Source organism: Nothobranchius furzeri, chromosome 5 (genome assembly GCF_043380555.1).
Source record: "Nothobranchius furzeri strain GRZ-AD chromosome 5, NfurGRZ-RIMD1, whole genome shotgun sequence".
Classification (NCBI taxonomy): domain Eukaryota; kingdom Metazoa; phylum Chordata; class Actinopteri; order Cyprinodontiformes; family Nothobranchiidae; genus Nothobranchius; species Nothobranchius furzeri.
The window spans coordinates 28,835,328-28,857,191 of NC_091745.1; the positions used below are offsets into that span (position 1 = coordinate 28,835,328).

At 41.4% G+C, this 21,864-nt stretch overlaps 1 protein-coding gene across 1 annotated transcript in view; it reads left to right on the top strand.

The window, feature by feature from the left end:
• Positions 1-3,527: 3,527 nt before the first annotated feature.
• The window catches only part of grap2a (GRB2 related adaptor protein 2a), a 48,232-nt gene continuing 29,895 nt past the window's right edge, over positions 3,528-21,864 (top strand). The window contains exon 1 of the mRNA XM_054734443.2: positions 3,528-3,757. The gene's annotated coding sequence lies outside the window, so the exon portion shown is untranslated. The remainder of the gene's footprint in view (positions 3,758-21,864) is intronic.

The window sequence follows — 21,864 nt, forward strand, 5'->3', positions numbered from 1 at the left end:
GGCCTCAGACGCTCCTGCATGCGTTTTCGCCTGTCCCACTGATTCCTCAACTCCTGGACCAAGTTCAGTCTTAACAGCTCTCTGTAAATCTGGTAGCTCCCAGATGCTTGTCCGCGTCATGGTTTCCGGACCTGCAAGCGCTAGTGTCCGGCTCCCCGTGGAGGCTCCCGTGGAGGGCGGACGCCCTTCTCCAGGCAGATGGGATAGTCAAACATCCTTCAGAAATAGGCCAACGGCTGTGGGTCTGGCCGCTGAGCGGTCACGCTTAGAGGGTTCTGGGCTGCCGTATGATGTGGTCGCCACGATTCAGAGTGCATGGGCGGCCGCCTTCTACCGTCACATCTTATGCTGCGGGCAGTGGCGGTTCTACATCTAATTACTCCCCGGGCGAGGCTCCCATTGAGCGCCCCCCCCCCCCCCCCCAACCGCCCCCACCACCACCACCACACCACCCCACCTGCACGAACACACGCATGTTTTCTACAAACAGGCATGTTTTATTAGAACGACTATTGAACATTCATTTTTCTAAGTTGCACATATTTACATTAATTACTATGAAGTTGTCAGAATGTAAAGCACTATACATTATATACTGTATCAAAATATATAGAATCAAATATACAAAAACAAACAATAACTAAATATTAAGAATATATTAACATAATATATAATAAATATTCTAAATAGCAAAAATATTTCACACATAACAAACTAAAGATAATCACTACAGCATTGCACTTAGAATAGAAAACACAAACTAAAATTAAAACCTAACCTTGATGCAACGTCATCAATAATGTCATCACATGAAATCTGCTCCCCCACTGAGTGATTGATACTAATCAGAGCCAGGTTAGTGAGCCGCCCCTGAAACATAGGTGACCTCAGGTATGACGATCAAGTTTTGAAAAGCTCCTCTCAGCTTGAGCCACAGTGACTGGCAGAGCAGTCCAAAAGTTGGGGTAGATCTCCAATAGATCTTTATCATGATCCATAATATTTTAGAATTGCCTCTGAAATTGTAATTTAAACTGACATAAAAAAAACTGTAGACTACCAAAAATGCCAACTTTTACAGAACAAATCATGTAAAAATAATCAGTGCAGCCATCTGCAATAAATAAACAGGATAGTTAGTGGTGACTGGGGAGTTTTCTTCTGCTTGTAGAGTTGTTTTATTTATTATTATGTGAACATGATCAACATGTGTTTGTTGTTGTTCAGGCAGGCCACAGGCTGCAGTGAGCATTTAACAAATCCTAGTTTGAATCAGTAAAAAACGATTCAAGGACTTTTTTCGAACCATTTGAATATTCGTTTCAATATTTCAGCCCTATTAGCTCTGTTAGCAATTAGTTGACCGCATTTAACCGTTAAAATCCCAGTTAACTTGTTCAAAAAATTGAAAACATGCATCATGAGAGCTACATACCTTTATCTTTCTCCTCTTTTTTTCTTTTTTTCCCCCTGAATGGGGCACCTGGTGGTTTTAGCCTTTTTATGTTCATCTCTTCTGTTTGGCTCCTGGCTCAGTAAGTTTCCTTTAGTCAGGACTAAACTATTTGACCTTGATGGGGGGGTGACCACAAAATCGTTTTGTTTTTCCTTTTTTTATTCGGCCATTTCACACAATTCAGAGAAACCTGAAAGAATGATAGGCCTGTGTTTATGATATTATGAATGAAATATGGAAGAACGTTAAGATGTGATTGACTTTAGCCATGTTAATACAGTTGATTCAGCCCCTGCACGCTCATTTCATTTGGGAAAGACGCAGAGGTGAATTCCCCCGCCGCACCCCTCCCCTTCCTGTTCTTCATAGACACACGGTGCACGTGAACGTTCTCAGTCAGCAGGAGCGCCTGCAGCAGCAGGGGGCGCCAACTTGCTGTTTCCAATCCAGACACTGTCATATGACAGATAATAGAAAACCTCGGTGCGGCGCAGATTTCCTTTTTTTTTTTTTTTTACTCCGCGCTTGTGCGCCCCTTTTGTGTCATGAAAAAATGCCGCCCCGGGCAACTGCCCTGTCTGCCCGTGCCTAAAACCGCTACTGGCTGCGGGGGTAATGTTTGTAAATTATAAGAATAGCTATTTAGCCCGAATTGTGACTGACGGGCTACAAAATTAAGATAACTCTCAACAGCTCAAACGGTGGGAAACTAATTTGTATGTTTTCTGCAATATGCTGCTGTAACAATAACTGAAATCTGTAATAATTTTTTGCCCCCCACCCCCCGCCCACCAGGTACCGAGGCCCTACGCACTCTGCGTACCTTGCGTATGGACAGTGGCGGCGCTGCTCTCAGGCTCAAAATAAGTTTTGTTAAAAGGACGAACAACTAAGTCCTTCAGGAGTACATCTGAGTTAAAACATGCTCATGAAATACGTGGAGTAACCAGGTAGGCGGGTTTTAACCTTGCAAATCTGCAGCGCCTGCTTCCAGAGAGTTAAACCAATTTTGGGTTCTAATAATTAATTCTAAAAGTTTCGGAATCAATGAAATGACAAAAGTGCCCACAGTTATGCACCTGCCTATTTTCGTTTAAATAATTATTACACTTTCTGTAAATCCTATAAACTTTGTTTCACTTCTCAGATATCACTGTGTGTGTCTCCTTTATGATAAAGTAAACTGGACATTTTTATCATAACAACCAACGATTCATACAAAATAAATCATGAAGATTAACAAGGCTTACCAGACTTTCGCATCCCACTGTAGAAGAATCAGAAATCTTCATCGGCCCTAAAACCATAAATCGTTGCATCTGAAGATATGTATTTATGTTCCTATAGATGGATTTATTTCTGCTGTTATTCAGTTGAATCTGATCATTAACTTACAGTCATCCCTTTAAACCAAAAGCAGCCTGAAAACGTGACACTCATCTGAGCCCTTTAGGGATTTCCAGAGGACATCTGTTGTAGATCCTGACTCCAGACTGCCACAGCTACAAAAACAAATTTATTTTGTTTGTGATTAAACTTGGTTTCTGCACTAGTTCTGCTATAAAGCACCATTCTAATCAGCAGAGTCAAAATATCGTCACAGTTGAATCATTCCTGCAGTTTTATGCTGATGAGGAATTTTTATTAATAATCATATTCAAATATGGCATTTAAACTTATTTGCAGTATTGATTAAAGAGCCGCATGATGATGTGATGTTTATTTGACATGGACACAGCAAGTATATTGGACAAACCAGATGCATTGTACAAAGAAATCAACAATGAATCAAACAGAAAACAGATTAAAATTTCAAACAATTTTCAATAAAAAAGAAAAATAAGGCAATTTGAGCATCAATGTAAGTTTTAAACTATTCATGTAGACATTGTTGTTTAGACTTTAACCATTTTTTGAGTTCTTTTTTAAAAACTTTACTGATGATGATGATGATGATGATTTATTTGTAATTTTCCGCATTCAGCGGGTAGAGTTTTTGGGTGTGTGGCCTGCAGAGGGCGCTGTGCTGAGCTTTCATTCTGCGGCTCTAGGTCTCTTCAGACGGATGTTATCTAATTTGCTTTTGGAGAAAGGCGGTTCTTCTGTTTCTGAAGCACCAGTCTCGCGGATCTCTCTCATCTTCCTCTCCACTCGGCCTCTGAGCCAGAACCTGGGCTACCCGTGTGGACCTGGCCTGGTTGGACGGATCTTCTGGACTCTGAATGATGCTGCGGGGCTCTCAGTCAGGAGGGAGAAGTTGAGCAGCTCAGAGAATAAAATCAGGACGAACAGAAGTTCAAGGTAAGGAAAACAGCCCAAATCCTAAAAATAAAAGCCTCTGAGTCCAGATGAGTAAGGTTCGGGTCGGTTGACTCCTCTTCCTCTTTCTGTCTGTTTCTCACTTCTCTGTTCTTTTCTCAGATCTGAAACATCACACGTGCTTACAGACACTTCTAGAACAGAACTTTAGCTGTCCTTGTTTCTTTCTCTCTGGTGGTAAAAAGTCGTGCTCCTATTTTGAGGCAGATAAACAAACACATCAAGTTACCGTTTTATTTCTTATTCCGTGTGTCAGAGGCTCCTGTTTGAATTTGAACTGAATGTTTCTCTTCTTGCTTTGGGAAACGTTTTCTGTGAGGAAAAAAAACAACCAATGAGCTCATGTCTAGATTTAGTTATTCATTAAGTTTTTATCTGCATCAGGTGGAAGTTTGCCATCAGAAATAGTTTGTATGGGAGGTCAATGTCCCCCCCCCCCACACACACACACACACTGTGTGTGGTGGAGGAAGTGAGCTGACATGAAATCTAGTTTAGATATAAAATACAATAAAATTCCAACCAGGTAAATAAAAATGAGAAGTTGTGATGTTTGTCGGAAATCCAACCACGTCTGGTCTCCTACCTAGCCTAGTGAACCAGACCAAATTATTGTTTTGCAAGCAACCCTCACTTGTCTTCAGCTACCCGCAAAAGATGTGTGTTGATTCCATGAAATAGGTGAATTGGGACTTTTCCGAGTAAAACATGACCTTTTCAGTCCTGAGGGGGCAGGGGTTTGATGATGTCATACTTTGACCACAATCATCTCCATTCATCTCACCTGTTCCTGTCATCAGCTTCATTCACTTCACCTGCTCCTGACTCCTCAGCTCATCACTCACACCTGCTTCCCCTGCTACAAAAGAACCAGCCATCCAGTCATTCAGTGCCAGGTTATTGAAAGCCTTTCCCAGTAAATTCTCCAGCCATCCACCCTGCCTGATCTCTGCCTCCGGACCTCGTTTTTCTCCTGACCCCTGCCTTGAACTCTGCCTGCCATCACGACCCTCGCCTGTCTTCTGCCACGTCTCCAGCCTGTTCCCTGTACCTGCTTGTGCCGATCTGGTTTACTCACGCCTGCCCTCCGACTCTGTCTCCTGCCTCGCCCTCCTCGCGTAACTCCTCATCCAAATAAAGACTTTAAAGGAATTTTACTGTGTTGGGCGTCATTACGGGTCTTCTGAGTTCTGTTCATGACACATTTATATTTTTTGGCAAGTAGTCAAAGTTTGAGGCCCTCCACATTTACAAAAAGCAAATTTTTCTGGTAATCTAAGGATTACTGCCATCGTATGCAGACCCTACAAACAGCCATTTCGGGCTCAAAAGCGCAACTTCAATCCAAAATGGCCGACTTCCTGTTTGGTCTTGACCATGGCTACAGGATACTTTTCTGTGCGTCTTGGGGAGTACTACAAGTGTATTAAAATTCACACATCTACTATGAAAAAAAAGTACATTGGGATGCAGATTTTTCCCGCTTCCAGGGGTCGCTGTTGAGCAATTTCCTTTGCAATTTTTGCGGCGCCTTTAAAATATATTTTCACGCAAAATCTATGTTTGGTATACATTTGGTGAGTTTTTGAACATGGTAAAGGTTCGTCTTTTTGTATATAGAATAATAATACTGTTATGTACCCACTCAGTCAAAATTTCTAAAAGTGCAGCGTTCTGTCCCCAGACTGACGTCTGCGATGCTTTTCTTTGACTGACTGTTGTTTAGGTTTACAACACTTTTTTTCCCAGAAATGCATGATCTCAGCTACTTTGATACTCAAAATGATATTTTATTTTCACTGGTTTATAAACACACTATTACCAACCATCAGTGAAAACAATCTGGCATTTTTCCACGTCCACATAGTCAGCGTTGCTAAGTGCTAGCCATGGTGCTAGCAACAACACTATGTAGGTGTTTTTACTTTCAGATTTCATTCATCAGAGATTTTAAAGTAACATTGGTTGGTTTAATAAACCAGAGTTGGGTATCGGCTGTCAGAAGCTGAATGGGTGCATCTCCCAGATTTTTTACGTTGACTCGTTGGACTTGTTTGAATTCTCACCAAGACTTTGATCTGTTGAATGTTTGAAAACGTTTCTGGAACCGCTACAGTCCTTTTGATGGAGCATCTAAAACAACTAATTTAATTCATGCAAAAACTTCTACTGGGTCCGCCCTTAACACTTCCACGGTTGAATAAACCGATATGAGACAGACAGATCAGATTTTTTTACATTTATCTAAGATGTCAGAAGATAAAAGAGCCAGTTTGAAAACAGTCACTAAGCTTAATTCATCCGAGCATTGGGAATCGTGTTTCACGATTCTTTATTTTCTACTCATACCGTCTGCCTCCCGCTTCCCTGAAGCTGAGCGCGTTGCTGCCTGCAGTCTCTGATTATTAAAAGCTTTTATTACTTTTACTTTTCCACGTTTCAGATGAAAGGCGTTTCACTTCCATGTGAGTTCAGGCTGACTGTTTATGACCTGGTTTGATTTACTGCCTGTTTGTTAAACCACTGAAGCAGACACCGAGGCTTCTCTTCTGTTTTTGAGGAGATCAAACCTTTTCACCTGGACTGGCTTACTGTTAGCCTTCCCACGTGGATCATGATTCTGACCTGATGCCTTTTATAACCTTTTTACTTGAGGATGTTTTTAAACTTTTTAAATGTTTTTATTTACTGATTTTATGATTATTTTGTTTTTGCATTACTAATGTATTAATGTAGCGCCATATAAACAGAATCTGATTTTATTTAAATGTTGATTACCATGATGCATAACAATCAGAACTATTTTGCTTTCATAACAAACACATCCTGGTTAGTTTAAGTGTTCTGATAGAAGGTGTATTTTAAAACTCAGTAATATTTATTAATCAATACCTGAAGAATCATAAAATCAGTTTTGTTAAAGTTACCACGTTCTCCATCTTTTGTCCTCCAACAGCCTGTAAGTCGCTTTGTTTTCTAGCCAAACTGTCTAGAAATGATCTCTCAGTTCCAGTTAAAACTTCTGACCTTCACAAGCATTTAATCCTGAATCTAAACCTTAAGAATCATCACTCAGTCATCCTAACTGTAATATTTTGGTCCTTTTACTAAATCCAACAACACTGGTTCATATTTTCCGGCTGCTGAAAGCATCGAGAGTCAGACATATAATTCTGCTCAGGTTTCTGCAGGTGACGACGCGTCAGGACATAAAATAAAGTGTGACTTGATGCAGCGCTGCAAGCAGCTCGTCTCCAAAACCAGAGCTTCCTGACAGCATGCTGGTGACCGCTGCAGATTAGAATACTAGTAAAATTGTGTTCAGAGATCATTAAACAGCCTCTCTGTGTGTCTCAGCTTATCACTCTGCTCCAACATGAGCTGTTTATTTTCCTGGTCTAACTGAACTTCAGATGAGCGGGTTTCAGCATTTTGAAGGTCGACGTTTAAAAACAAAGTAACTTTCACTATTAATTAGGTTTTTGTTTCAACTTCAAGCAGCAAATCAAAGATATGAAATAAAAGTCCCCCCCCCCCCCCCCCCTCATAAAAAAGTAAATAAGTATTAACTTGGTGAGGAGCAGGGGTGTCAAACTCAAACTCACACGGGGCCGAAATGAAACTCTGGGACGGAGTCGAGGGCCAAACTTAACATTTTTTGCAACTGTGACGGCAAATTTGCACATTTTCTTTATCAACATATATGCATTTTTGAACCTTTAAATTTGGAAACAAACTTATTTTTGCATTAACACTAAATGTGGAATAACTGAATTACACACGAGCAAGTCAGTTTTAAATAAAACGCATCGGTGGTATTCATTACTTGTGGTTTATTCAGCATTTTTAAACTCTAGTCAGGATTTATGTTTTGTTGTTGTTTATTCATTTGTCTTATGTTTTATTGTCCTTTTTTCTCCTGTAATACGTGTCATCGCTGCTGTGACGTCTAGCTTTCCCCACTGAGGAACAATAAAGGGATTTTCTATTCTACTCATCTACTACAGCCACAGAGTTGTGCTGATTTGAGCGTGTCGCTGCTCGCTGGAGTTATATCGGCTCTGTCTGGAAGTTAGTTGGAAAACTTTCTCTTTCAGTCGTGAACACATTACTGAGTGGTTAAAATCTCCGTTTCTGGGTTTCAATGTCGGCAAATAGCTGAGTAAACTCGGAGCTGAGCGAGAGGAATGTTTAGTTTGTCCGAGACTACCGAGCTGCAGACACCGGTGTTAAACCAAATTCTGCGACCCATCACAATTTGTGATCCCAGGGGGCAGTGTTGCGTTTTGTTGCGTCTGTACATCCTGAATTGGCATAAAAGAAGAAGATGCTACGTTAAAACCGTAAACTACGTAACCGTTGAGGGAGTTGTGTGGCGCGGACCGTGGATATTAAAAAGAGCGTGTGTTAATGTTTATTGCAAACAAACGGGACAATAAATGCAGCGATAAGCAGGGCTTTGACAAGAAATGTTTGCTAACGTTAAATATTGATTTCACAACATGTGAGGTCCGCAGGTAAAATGTTCAGAACTTCCATTTATTGAAATAAATTGTTGTGATCTACATCCTCAGTTTATTAGAAACCACTGCAGGTTATCTGGTTGCTACGTTTTATTTTCTGTCACTCCAATGCCGCTCATATGTACTGGTGGAGATAAAAGGGAAATAAAATGACACAAACATCCCAAAACGCCTTTTGTTATTATCTTTTGTGAAAATTAAAGACATCTGCATTATTACTGAGATGCAGATGGCCACATTATGTGATAGCCACTATCATATTTTGTGACCACGGTCCGCACCGCACAACTTCCTCAAAGCTTACGTAGTTTACGGTTTTAATGTAGCATCTTCTTCTTTCATGCCAATTCAGGATGTACAGACGCAACAAAACGCAACACTGCCCCCAGGGGTCACAAATTGTGACGGGTCGCAGAATTTGGTGTAACACCGGCAGCAGACGCTGGAAAAAACACAAAGGAGGGGGCGCTTCGGCTCCGCACTAATGCCGCAAAGCATCATGGGAGTTGTTGTCTTTGCGGTAAAATTGGCCAGCGGGTCAATTTTTATATATTTTTGATATTTATCTTGCGGGCCACATAAAAATGCTCTGTGGGCCTTGTGTCTGACATGTGGTAGAGAATAAGGTTTTATTTCTGGGTACTTGCTAGTTTCAGTCATTCTGCTTTAATGCTAACCAGCTCACTGGCACAACCTCTGTGGTTTGAACATTTTTAAAGTTCAAATTTTTTCTGGTCTGTGAACTCACCATCACTAAACTCTAATTCATGCTAACAATAACAGATCTAACATTTGAAAGGTTTTCTTTCCACGGTTGGAATTTAGAATAAGACTTTATTCTATTAGAGGATTCTGGCAAATCTAGGACTTCTAGAGAATGACGGTGTTTTTGGTCCTTTTTACCTCATTCATGTTGTCCTGTATCTGTGACAGCCTCTTCAGTTAGAAGGGGCTTTAGAGGAGAGCTGAAGCACAGCAGAGAGGGAGGGGGAGGAGCCATGTTTATTTGTTTGTTTTTTTATTTGTTTTTCTAATTATTGAGTTCCACTTTAACCTGTTTAACCCTAATGCCCCCCAGTTGGGGGCCTCTACAGTTTCATGTCCCAAACATCTACAACTGTTCTCCAAACACAACTAAACCCACAGTCAAACAGCCCAGATGGGAAACAAGGCCAATTTAAATAGTAATAACTTTAGATACAATGATATTTCAACTTTATTTTAGAAGAGCATCTGACCTTCACTGGTGTCTGCTGGAAAAATAAAACCCTGAACAAATGTAGTTGAGGACCCCTGGAAGAAATATAACAATAGACTAAATTTCCTTAATGGAATTTGAGCTCACAACCTCCATCCTGTCAGCACGTTCACACAGGGCAGCTCTTCTAAAATAAAGTTCAAGTATTATTTTATCTTAATGTGTCAAAAACCAAAAATAGCTTTGTTTACAATCTAAATTAGTGTGATTGTAGCTGTAGCCGTGCTCGGGGAATGCAAACAACCACTGACACTTGGGACGTGAAACTCCAAAGGCCCCCAGTTGGGAGGCACCAGGGCCCAAAGAAAACAGGCCTAGGGCCTAAAGGAGAGAAAACTTTGATCAAACAGAATTGTTCTTGATTTATGATAGGGATGACCGATATTACAGGTCTACCATTAATATCGGCCCATGTCTGCATTAAAATTCAACGTCGGAAAACATTGGAATCGGTTTTCAGTCTTTTAATGACACAACTGTTATATACCATACACATATTACACATCAAAGGTTTTTGAGATATTTTAGTTTATTTGGTACAACCTGTTAAGTAGAATGTGTCGTGTGTGGTGAACGTATGCTGTCCTCACGGCACGTAGCTAGGTGTAGCTAGACAGCTAGCAAACAACTAAAACAAAACAAGACTCTTCACCCAAGGCTTGATTTTCCTATCTGAAGATCTTAATAAATGTTTCATCATCATAGCTGCAATGTACAAACAATAAAAAATACATTACAGACAAATAAACACATCTTAGCATCACGCCTAGGGAGAATGAGATTCAGCTGCTGTTGGAGACTGAATACATATGGCACTTTTTCTGTTACTAACTTAAACTGAAGTAGTTATCATTTTGCATAGAAAATGTTTAAAATGTAAGAATGCATGATGGGAGCTATCTGATGCTAGTTACCTAAAATGTTTAAGTTTTCTTTTCTTATGAGAGGGGGACTCCGCATATATCTGAAATTCAGAGTCAGACACTATCGGTGTATCGGATATCAGTAAAGAAAGCTAATATCGAGCATCCCTAATCTATGATCATTTGTTTCCTCCTAAACATGCTTCTTTAGGAGGACTTTGGCTCATGATTTTAGTGGAGTCCGTTTGATTTTAGTGTTGGAGAGAAATCAGTTACATCAGGAAGTGATCGCTGTAAGATAAGTTATAAACACCAATCAAAACACAGCTATGGACACTGAAACAAGAACCAGCTCACTTTTCAGGATGCTTTTAATAAATGTTCTGGTTCTTTTAACTGAGCCGGTTCCCCTGCAGCTTCAAGAAAACTTATTTATCCCTTTATTTTTAGCAATTAGATGAAGTTAAAGTGACAGTGTTTATTTTTCCTGACGATGGGGGCAGTAGATACCTAAATTGTTGCAAGCAAGCTGTATTTTTGTGTTGGAGTAAGACCTTACCAACGGATGCCCATTAGGGTCAAAAACCCTGAGTAGTGCAAACTTTAGCAAAAATAACAAGCCAATCAGACTCCCTTTCACCACTGTCATCAATTAAAGAGGTAAATGTATAAAATAACAACATCTAAGAATGACAAAAGTTTTGTAACCACTTGTTAACATATCAGTAAATGCATTTTGTCCTCATGGGCTCCTGTAGAAGGAAACATAGCATCTAATATGGTGTTGCCAAGAGACTTAGAGCTGCTCCCATGTATTTTAGACCTGATTTTTATGGTTATATGTTACAAAGCCGCCAACATTTTTCAACAACTGGGCATCATTTCATTCATTTTCAACAACATATTGATGAATGTTTCCAGAAATTAATGCTAAAAACTACACATTTTCTCTTTAAGTTCTAGTCTCTGCAGCGAAATCTGAGGTAAGTAATCACCTTTATGTTAGAAGGGCCACAAGACAAAGGAGTCCAAAGTCTACTTTCTATAAACCACAGAAGAAGAGGTCCCAGCCAGATGAATCTAAAAGTCAGCTGTGAGTGGCTGACGTCGCTCAGCCAGAGAGGCACAATCTTGCTTGTTGTAATTTAGTCAAGATGTTTTTCACTTTGTTCTTCTTATACTCCTATTTTAGTCAGAGTTCTGTCTCAGTTCCTCCCACTATTGTCTCATATTACATTAGCAACTCCACCACACAGCAGAACTCCTTCAGGCTTGTGTTATTTGTGGAGATAAAATATCAGTGTTGCAGAGCAGAGTCAGTGGTAGAGTCACGTTGCTGTTAGCCAATCAGAGAAAATATTTTTATTTTATTTATTTATTCTTTATTTAACCAGGAAGGTCCCATTGAAATAAAAAAAAAACATTTTTCCCAGGAGTCCTGTCCAAATATTAGGAAATAAGAGTCAAAATCTTGCCATCTTCTATCACTTTCTCCTGCAGCTGACTTCTACATCCTCACACAGGTGCACTGGATTATTTTCCCCAAGAACGCCTTGCAAAGCATTCATTCCTAGAGACCCCTGAAAATGTGTTAAATATGAGTCAAGTTGACCTTTAAGTTGTTTAAAACTTAATTCATGAAGTTACCGGTAAAGATAATCCAAAAAGATTGGCTGTTGATCAACTTAATATGAAACTCAAAAGTCTGATTTTAAATTTGGTCTGTGAACTCACCATTTCTAATTATGTAGTACTAACAGATCTTCCATGTGGATATTTTTACCTCCAGATTCAGATGCTTCACATTACTCAATAATTTAAAAACATGGATGTTTTTTTTTCCTTCTGTTGCTATAAATTGGTGTTGCTCAGGGGCATCTTCTAAGAAACACCTGGGTATATATATATATATATATATATATATATATATATATATATATATATATATATAGATATAGATATATATATAGATATATATGTATATATATGTAGATAGATAGATAGATAGATAGATAGATAGATAGATAGATAGATAGATAGAGTCTTACCCATGATTGTGGTCAGGAATCTTTTGCAGGTGTTTAGAGTTAATTAGTTGATTCAGATGATTAGGTTAATAGCTCGTTTAGAGAACCTTTTTCTGATATGCTAATTTTTTGAGATAGGAATTTTGGGTTTGCATGAGCTGTACGCCAAAATCATTAGAAACAATAAAAGGCTTGAACTACTTCTGTTGTGTGTAATGAATCTAATATATATGAAAGTCTAATGTTTATCAGTACATTACAGAAAATCACTTGTAAGTCGCTTTGGACAAAAGCATCTGCTAAATACATAAACATAAACAATAATGAACTTCATCACAATATGCAATTTTTTTGAGAAGGACCTGTATTTTAGCTGCAGACTCTGGTGATTGTGTTGTTCTTCTTGTGCTTTTAGACATAACTGCATTTGATTCTGCGGACAGGACCTTTTTCTTTCTCTTATGGACAGTCTGAGCGTCGATTTAGCTCAACTGGTTCAGGTTTTATTTTTACAACAGCATGTGTCCATTGCTCCTCTCTCGTGGTGTTCCACAGGGTTCAGTATTAGCCCCCGTACTACTATTGCTGTATTTCCTCCCACCTGGTTTCATCATCATGGCATTGTTCCCTTTTAAAGCTGCTATAGAAATTTGTAAAATAAATTAGTTTAAAACATTGTTCCATGCCTCTTAACAACATTCTAACATAGTATAGCTATAAATACGTTGTGGAGATTTAAACAAATGTTAAAAAATGTCTTACCTCTTTTCTAAAAACCTCCGCCAATAACACAATTTGGACCGAAAGCAACCATTGGACCATCTGGTTGTTGGTTTCGGCAAGCCACTGTATTTTCAAACGTCCCTGGGTCTTCCACTCATTACACACTCTTCTATTTAGCAACAGAACACCACAGGTGTGAGAGGTTCTCCGCTCAAAAAATATCAGAGAAGGAAAAACAGCCAGCTGCTAGCACTTCAGCTTTATGACAAACTACCAGATTCCTAGCCTAGTGAACTAAACCAAATTCTTGCTTTGCAAAGTTTAAATAATACATTTATTTAGTCTGGCTTGCCAGGCTACCAGATTCTCAGAAAGAAAAACATTTGAAGTCACGGACAACAAAAGACGTTTGAACCTAGAAAATGACCTTTCAGTGTTCAGTGCTTTCTTGTTTCCTCCGGCGTCGCGGGTTTCCAGTTCCGATAGAAGGGAAGATACCCGAGGGGAGGGGTGAGTGTTCCATGACTGTGTTTGCGTTCCAAACCTAGCTTGTTCTGTAGATTCACTATAACAGCGTTAAGAAGAAAACACATGTTCTGTTGTTCCATGACTTCAATTCCTTCATGACAGTAACGTCTAGATGGCCCAACTTAAATGTGGCAGAGCAGACAGACGTGACTGTTTGTAGCAGCTCCGCGGAGGCCCTGAGTGTGGATGTGAGCTGCTTAAATCACTAAAGTAAATCTTTAAAAACCCAGGATCAAAGTGGGTTCTGGGCTTGAATTTGACATTCTGACAAGGTAGAAGCTGCCTTCTTCTAAAGCAACTAAAGGACAATCCATGCTGTCACCAGGCAGCATTTTAATCTGTAATCCATGCTTTTGTCTCTGCTCGGCTGGATCAACTTAGCTGTTGACACAGGTCACATCCTTTATTATCGCCGACGTCAGAGGGTCCACAAGTCTGCAGGACATCTTTTCACCAGCACACATAAATATCAACATGTTGCTTGTTTATTTTAGAATTTATTTTGAGGTTTATTTGCTTTAAAACCTCTCGACTCATAGCTGTCTGAGCTGCTACTGTCTGATGTGTCGTCCTATTCTGTCCAGTCTGCCGATCTGGTGTCTAACGAGCTCAGAGGAGAGAAAGCATGGACGGATCTGAGTCTGGACGCCAGACAGGCCGAATTTCACATCTTTATTTTCAAACTCATCTTTCTACCTCAGCTTTTAACGCCCTGTGGCAGGATGATTTTTTGGGTTCTGTGATTTATTTTTCTTTGTTATTTTATTTCTTTTAAAGCTTTTTAATGTTTAATGTCTTTCTCTGCTTTCTCCTCAGTTCGGTCCTGTGCTGCTTGCTTTCCAAATAAATTTAGATTGGAAGTTTCTCCCAATTATTCTTTGTTAATTTAATCAACTTAAACCAAATGAAATCATTTTCGGGTTTTATCTAGCTGTGTCAGACAATTTCCTGATTTAAATTCCAGACTTTAATCTCTGTTTTGTCTGTTTTTGTTTGTTTTTTGATCAGAGAAGTGGTTCTGTTTACAGTAAGTCTCTTCTCAGGTCTGAACAGAGTTTATTCGCCTACAGTCGACCAAACCTGAACCCAACCAGACTGATTGAGGTTCTCAAACCACCCTGACTGAATACATATTTTTATTGTGGGATACTTTAGAACTATCAGAAGAGACTTTAGCTTGCAGGGTGCTCTGCAGCTGCACACATGCAGCAAAAGCAGAACCATTTTTAGACCACATCCTTCACTCTTTCAACACAACATGAGTGCAGTTTGTGTTCACATCTGTGGGAAGTGTAACACCCAAGCACCAGATTCTACCCCCATGTCCTGCATTAGTCGCCGATAAAAAATATACAGGGAAATGCTCTCATTAGGAAAACCAGCCAATTCTACGTTACACTGAAAAGTGACATTCATGGACTCACCCATCTTGGCTCGTGACTTGGGCTGGACATTACATAAACAAAGTTTATCGATAAAAAAATCATATTCATCGATAGGAATAATTATTTAAAACTATATGGAAAATGTAGATAATATATTTTGGCGTGCAGCTGTGGCCGTTTTATGTAATGACTTTATGATAAAACTAGTTGGTTGTGTTATCAGACGTAGTTTTTATTGATTCTCTGCTAACGTTTCAAACCACCGTCGTTTGTTCTTGTCAGACTTGTGAGAATGAAAATATTGCCACACTGGTGAAGTACTGAAACCTTTTTTCAGGACAGTCTCTTCCACCTCTCCTTGCTACGACCTCTTGTTTCAGTCACATTTATGACTGTTCAGGTGTGTGAGGGGAGGGCTTGGTGATGAAGCCTGCCTGGGTCGGTGTAAGGAATGACTCTAGTATTAAGGTACCAAAGAGGCTATAATGGAAAAAGGAAACTTTTATTGATCCATGTTATTCCTATTGAACCACATGTCTATCGATCGATAAATATCGTTATTGAATCATTGTCCAGCCCTACTTGTGATGGGGAAGGCTGTTGTTGTTTTAGCATCCAGGAAACAGTAGAGCACATCTAGGCTAGAAGCTAAATGTTAGCATTAGCAACACCACAACAACACAGCTGAACTCCTCCAGGCTTGAATGATTTGTGAAGATAAAGCATCAATGTTGCAGATAGGGATGTCCTGATACAACTTTTTCACCGCAGATACAATACCGATATTGCAGCCTTCAGTATTGGCCGATGCCAATATCAATCTGATACGATTTCAGCACAAATCATAAATACTTTTACTTACTTTGTTGTGTGGAATATATGAAAGATTCAATCAAGTGATGTTACTCTAATGGAGAACAAGAGCCGATAACAGCAAGTATGAAAAAATATGACAATTTTTCTTAAACGTTGGTTGCAAAAATGTGAACCTTAACAGGCTGATTATATCGGAGGTTTTTGATGCCGTCCAATACACTGTTTTTGGACCAATATCAAATTACTTCCCATAGGCAATGATGAGAGGTAAAGTAATCTCTTTCTCATCACATAAGAAAAAAAAAAACAGAAAACAAACATGTTCAGGAGTTAGAGGAAATCATTAAGTCTTTAGAGGCATCCACAGAAGAAGAGTTACTGAGCAAATTACGTGAAGCTAAATTAGAACTTCATGGAATTATTGACAAAAAGACACAATTTTTAGCACAAAGACTACGAATAGAAACCTTTGAACATAGTAATAAATCAGGTAAATTCTTAGCTAGCCAGTTAAAAATAAATAAAGAGAAAACTACCATATCTGCTGTTAAAGACTCAACCGGGAATATACTTTATGACCCTGAAAGAATAAAAAACCCTTTCAAAAACTTTTACCAAACTTTGTACTCACCACAGATATACCCATCAGATAATGAGATCAATGAGTTCCTTGACAGGATAACACTTCCTAAATTATCAGACAGCCAAGTTACAGTCCTGGACTCGCCACTAACATCAGCGGAGCTCCAGGAAGCCCTTAAATCCATGACTAATAGGAAAGCTCCAGGTCCAGACGGGTTCCCAGTAGAATTCTACAAAGAATTCTGGATCATTCTGGCTCCAACATTTTTCAGAATGGTGAGGGAAATCGAAGAGAGCAGCAGATTACAGCCGAACATGAATTCAGCCAATATTAGTCTCTTGTTAAAACCAGACAAAGACCCAGCATTTCCTACCAGCTATCGCCCAATTTCTCTTATTAATGTTGATCTCAAAATAATTTTTAAAGCCCTGGCCAAAAGATTAGAGAAGGTAACCCCCTTCATAATACACCCTGACCAAACTGGTTTCATTAAAGGGGCATTATGGAAGTTTGACAGCCAAAACATGTATAGAAATAATAAATTTCTTCTTAATACATTCTCCTAGCCTGGCAAGCCAGACTAAATAAATGTATTATTTAGTCTGGCCACGCTCCATGGACGGCTCTCGGTTGTGGGGCGGGTTCTACCGTTGTCTTTCAAATGATCTCCACATTCCACTGGACAATGAATGTGACATACTCTTGTTTCCCTCTGTTGCATCGTCCCACCCACCAGGCATATAGAGTGCCTTGATTGGCCCACAAAGCAGATAAAGCTCTGTGATTTGTTCACTAAGCAGATAGAGCACCACCATTATGGACCAATCACAGCTCTTTGTGTGTTTGAAACCCCTCTAGAGAGCTGTGATTGGCTAGCCAGAGTCCTGGTAGGAGCTGCTGAGGTTCCAATGGAGCATGCCTAGACCAAACTTTGCAAAGCAAGAATTTGGTCTAGTTCACTAGGCTAACATTCTCCTGCAATGTCCTGGTCCTGTAGAATGAGCCCTGGCATTTTTATTGTGATTGCCTATTTTTCTGTAAAATCGCAGAAAAAGAGAGATGCTCGGGTCGAGCAGGCTGCTTCATGTGCGTTCACGCTCAGGCATAGCCCTCCAAACCGTTCTTTGAACGTTGTTTCAGCTGTGACCAAGGATATAAATGTTATAGAAGCAGGAGATGCCACTGGCGATTTAGCTCAACTAGTACATTTTCGGGCTTTTGTGCAGAAGACCTGGGTTCGATTCACAACGTGACCATGGTTGTTTCAGAATTTCATTTTTACAATAATGATATATTTTTTTACAGTAAGATGCCCAAATTTTTATTTGAGACTCGCCGAACGGCATTGAATTCACAGGTAAAAAAGATGTGGGTTCAACTTTCATTTTGGAACAATTTTTCAAGTAAGGGAAGGAAATGATCTGAGCATGCAGGAGGACTGACCCATCATAAACCTTTGTCGGCTGTGCTGAAGAGAAAGGTACAGAACCAAACTATTTAATTAATTAGCTGCGTGTTCTCCTGTCCTCCGGGCCACACACACACACACACACACACACACACACACACACACACACACACACACACACACACACGGGACTGTCAGCTCTCAGAGCTCAGCTTCACAGAGCTTCATCTCAGCTGTTATTTTCGTTTAGGAGTGTGCACGTACAGCATGCCGTGCACGAGCCTCCTATTGAAGCTGCCGTTACACTTTTGGCCAGAGGGGGCAATCGCGAGCATAATAATTCAAAACTCCTTAAAGTCCCTTTAAGAAGAAGAAGAAGAAGAAAATATCATTTCTATAGCGCCTCTCAAGATAAAAATCACGAGGCGCTTAACAAAAACAAAAAAATGTAAAAATATAAAAAAGAAATTAGAAAATGTTTAAAAATATATTTTAAATGAGCAAAAACAGACAATTGTGATTAAAAAAATTTTAAGAGAGAGAGAGTGAATAGGAAAGAGGGAAATCAGTGGATCCTGAGGAAGGTGGAATAGGTGGGGAGAGCAGAATAAAGAGAGAGAGGTGAAGAAGGTCATACAAAAGCCAGCTTGAACAAGTGAGTCTTCAGCTGCTTTTTAAAGGAGACCACTGAGTCCACTGATCTCAGGCTCAGGGGGAGAGAGTTCCAGAGTCTGGGGGTCACAGCAGCAAATGATCTGTCACCTTTGGTCTTTAACCTGGTGCTGCACAACCAGTAGGCTTTGATCACTGGACCTCAGGGACCTGCTGGGGGTGTAGGGACTAAGAAGATCACCAATGTAAGATGGTGCTTGTCCATGTAAGGCCCTATAGACCATTAGCTTAAAAAAAACTTCAGAAGACCAAAGACAGGGGAGGACTGGATCTACCCAACTTTTATGATTGTTTCTTAGCCAACAGGCTGCAATATATACCTAGATGGTTGCAAGATAACCCACTAGGTGAGTCCTGGTTAGATATAGAACAGACACTTTGCAATACGATAGAGCTTTCAGACTTACCATTTATTAGCTCAAGCATAAGAAAACATGAAGGCTTCAAAAGTATTAATATCAGCACTTCTCTGACAGCATGGTGGTGTCATGGTTTTTTCTTTATTTAGATATTTGACCCACATACAAGATGACTCTCAAGAGACCAGGAGATGTAGTAAAAAATAGTTTATTAGAGGTGAGCGGAGGCTGGCAGGGATGGGCTGGTTCCGGAGCTAGAGATTGGATCACTGGAAGAAATAACACATGAAATGATGATCGGGACGGGGAGATATTTATGTAGATAGTGGGGAGAGTTCTTACTGAGATTTGGTTGTAGCGGAGCGTGGGAGAGGTGAGCCGGTACCGGGGCTGTAGGTAGATGTGGAGGTTCGGAGAAGTGAGGCGGGTTGTTGGAGGGTGAACAGGAGACGCACGGGAGGAGAACAGAGCCAGGGAGGATTCAGCCGTGGTTCAGGAGATCCGGGAGCTGCAGAGGCTGGTATGAGACTTCCACACAAAGGTGTCATCCAGAACGGGTTCTAGGAATCCTGTGATGACAGACAGAGGTGTCAGGGAACAGACTAGAATAAAACAGGAACAGATTCAGGTGGCTGGACGTTACCACTAAGGCAAACAATCTGGCGCTGAGTGGCTGGTTCACTGGCTCCTTTATTCCTCCCGTCTAATTACATGATGGGCTGCAGGTGAGAAGGGTGACTCTGCAGCCGAGGTAATTAGCTGGATGGAGTCTCCTTATGAGTCTCCCTAGCCCTCCAACAACCTGTGAAGAGGAAATGTGAACCCACAAACCCAGTACCTGACACCACCCCCCACTCAACGGACGCCACCAGGCGGCCCAGAGCCACGAGCAGGCAAAGAGGCCTCAAAATCCAAGATGAGGCCCGGGTTCAATATGAAGGACCGAGGCACCCAAGAGCGGGCCTCAGGGCTGTAGCCCTCCCAATCGACGAGGTATTGCAGGCCCCTACCACGACGGCGGGAGTCCACAATCCGGCGAACCAACCAGGCAGGACGGCCATCCACAAGCAGGGCGGGAGGAGGGGGAGCGGCCGGAGGGCAAAGCGGGCTGGAGAGAACAGGCTTGATCTGAGAGACGTGGAAGGTGGGATGGACCCGGAGACCAGGGGGAAGGCGGAGACGGACCGAGACAGGACTGAGGACCTCCAGAACCTCGTAGGGACCCAGGAACCTGGGGGAGAGCTTGTGAGACACAGACTTCAGGGGAACATGCAGAGAAGAAAGCCAAACCTTCTGCCCGGGGACGTACACTCGAGCAGGCGCCCGCCGACGGTCAGCATATTTGCGATTCTGTTCCAGGGTACGGTTGAGGGCAGAAGTGGCAACGGACCATACACGACGGCAGCGGCGGACATGATGGTGGACAGAGGTGACAGAGATGTCCTTCTCATCAGCAGGAAAGAGAGGGGGTTGATAACCTAGGGACACCTCAAAAGGAGAGAGACCAGTGGCAGAGGAGACATGGGAATTGTGGGCATACTCCACCCAGGGCAGGAACAGGCTCCAGTCAGAGGGGTTGGATGAGGTCACACAACGGAGCGAGGCCTCAAGTTCCTGATTCATACGTTCAGTCTGACCATTGGTTTGAGGGTGATATCCTGAAGAGAGACTGACCTGGGAACCAAGAGCTGAACAAAACTGCTTCCATACCTGGGAGATAAACTGAGGGCCACGATCTGAAAGAACGTCTTGAGGGATTCCATGTAGACGAAAGACGTGCTTGACTAGAAGTTGTGCAGTCTGGAAGGCAGTAGGAAGTTTTCTGAGGGGAATGAGATGGCAGGCTTTAGAAAATCTATCAATGACAGTCAGAATGGTAGTCATACCCTTCGAAGGTGGGAGACCGGTGACGAAATCCAAGGCAATATGTGACCATGGTCTTTTGGGAATGGGTAGGGGTTGTAAGAGGCCAGAAGGAGGTTTATTACCAGTATTATTACAGGCACAGGCAGGGCAGGCGAGGACATAGTCCCTTACATCTTTGTGAAGGGACGGCCACCAGAACCTTCGAGAGATCAGAGCTATGGTGCGGCTTGTGCCTGGGTGACAGGAGAACTTCGCTGTGTGAAACCAGTGAATGAGCTTGGAACGAACAGTAGAAGGAACATATGTCCGGTTGGTTGGTCCGGTGCCTGGGTCTGGCTCATCCTTCAGAGCTTGGGAGACAATATTCTCGATGTCCCAGGTTACGGCACCCACAGAACAACTGAGAGGGAGAATGGGGGCAGGAGGTTCAGAGCCTTCTTCTGCAGAGAATTGGCGCTGTGAAGGCGTGGCTGGCCTCAAGGGTCCATTCAAACTTGCTCTTGGTGGAGGTAAGGGCAGTTAATGGAGATGCTGTTTGGCTGTAATTCTTTATGAAGCGGCGGTAAAAGTTAGCAAACCCTAGGAAGCGTTGGAGCTGTTTTCGGTTTTCCAGGGTGGGCCAGTTTAGGACAGCTTTAATCTTGTCTGGGTCTGTGCGCACCTGTCCACCCTCAAAGATGTATCCTAGGAATGTTATGGATGACCGATGAAACTCACTTTTTTCAGCCTTAACGTAGAGGCAGTTTTCGAGGAGACGCTGGAGAACCATGCGGACGTGTTTGTGGTGTTCAGCTAGGGTATCAGAGAAGATCAGGATATCGTCTAGATAGACAAAAACAAACCGGTTAATGAAATCACAGAGAACATCGTTTATCATGGCTTGGAATACGGCGGGGGCGTTAGTGAGTCCGAAGGGCATGACTAGGTATTCATAGTGACCAAGGGGTGTCTGAAAGGCAGTTTTCCATTCGTCACCCTGACGGATGCGGACGAGATGATAAGCATTCCGAAGATCCAGTTTGGTAAATACAGTAGCATTCTGCATAAGATCAAAGGTGGAGGAAATGAGAGGAAGGGG